The sequence below is a fragment of the Arachis duranensis genome, chromosome 7 (genome assembly GCF_000817695.3).
Source record: "Arachis duranensis cultivar V14167 chromosome 7, aradu.V14167.gnm2.J7QH, whole genome shotgun sequence".
NCBI classification, from domain to species: Eukaryota; Viridiplantae; Streptophyta; class Magnoliopsida; order Fabales; family Fabaceae; genus Arachis; species Arachis duranensis.
In genome coordinates this window covers 39,041,713-39,043,229 of record NC_029778.3, presented here as the reverse complement: position 1 = coordinate 39,043,229, position 1,517 = coordinate 39,041,713, and the positions used below count along the sequence as shown (strand labels likewise).

The window sequence follows — 1,517 nt, the reverse complement described above, 5'->3', positions numbered from 1 at the left end:
AGAGACGTCCCAAGAGGTCTTCCTCACTAGGATTTTCGTCCTCCTCCTCCCTTGTGCATTCGGCCATATTGATTACATCAATGGCCTTGCACTCTCCTTTTGGATTCTCTTCTGTATTGCTTGGGAGAATACTGGGAGAAGTTTCAATGACTTTCTTGCTCAGCTGGCCCACTTGTGCCTCCAGATTTCTGATGGAGGATCTTGTTTCACTCATGAAACTGAAAGAGGCCTTTGACAGATCAGAGACTAGATTGGCTAAATTAGAAGTGTTTTGTTCAGAATTCTCTGTCTGTTGTTGAGAAGATGATGGAAAAGGCTTGCTATTGCTCAGCCTATTGCATCCACCGTTGTTAAAGCCTTGTTGTGGCTTTTGTTGATCCTTCCATAAGAAATTTGGATGATTTCTCCATGATGAATTATAGGTGTTTCTATAAGGTTCACCTATGTAATTTACCTCTGCTATTGCAGGGTTCTCAGGATCATAAGCTTCTTCAGAAGCTGCCTCTTTAGTACTGTTGGATGCATTTTGCCATCCATTCAGACTTTGAGAAATCATGTTAACTTGCTGAGTCAACACTTTGTTCTGAGCCAATATGGCATTCAGAGCATCAATTTCAATAACTCCCTTCCTCTGAGGTGTCCCATTATTCACGGAATTCTTCTCAGAAGTGTACATGAATTGGTTATTTGCAACCATGTCAATGAGTTCTTGAGCTTCTGTAGGGTGAATGGATCCACCTGCAGAATGGTCTAATGACATTTTCGAAAACTCAGATAGACCATAATAGAATATATCTAATATGGTTCATTCTGAAAACATGTCAGATGGACATCTTTTGGTCAACTACTTGTATCTTTCCCAAGCTTCATAGAGGGATTCACCATCTTTTTATTTGAAGGTCTGAACATCCACTCTAAGCTTGCTCTGCTTTTGAGGAGGAAATAATTTATCCAAGAAGGTTGTGACCAGCTTATCCCAGGAGTCCAGGCTATCCTTAGGTTGTAAATCCAACCATATTCTAGCTCTGTCTCTTACAGCAAAAGGGAAAAGCATGAGCCTGTAGACTTCAGGATCTACTCCATTAGTCTTAACAGTCTCACAGATCTGCAAGAACTCAGTTAAAAACTGGTAAGGATCTTCAGATGGAAGTCCATAAAACTTGCAGTTTTGTTGCATTAAGGCAACTAATTGAGGCTTAAGCTCAAAATTATTGGCTCCAATGGCAGGAATGGAGATGCTTCTTCCATCAAATTTGGACGTTGGTTTTGTGAAGTCACCAAGCATTCTCCTTGCATTATTGTTGTTGGGTTCGGCTTCCATCTCTTTCTCTTGTTCGAAAATTTCTGAAAGGTTGTTTCTAGATTGTTTAGCTTCTCTTAGTTTCCTCTTCAGAGTCCTTTTAGGTTCAGGATCAATTTCAACAAGAGTTCCTTTTTCCTTGTTCCTGCTTATATGAAAGAGAAGAAAACAAGAAAAGAAGAGGAATCCTCTATGTCACAGTATAGAGATTCCTTTA

At 39.9% G+C, this 1,517-nt stretch overlaps 1 non-coding gene across 1 annotated transcript; it reads left to right on the top strand.

Annotated features, from left to right (window-relative positions):
• The first annotated feature begins 818 nt into the window (after nt 1-818).
• LOC127740854 (small nucleolar RNA R71) lies at nt 819-922 on the top strand. The gene has a single exon (XR_008001710.1). It is a non-coding gene; the product is annotated as a small nucleolar RNA R71 (small nucleolar RNA).
• The last annotated feature ends 595 nt before the right edge of the window (nt 923-1,517 follow it).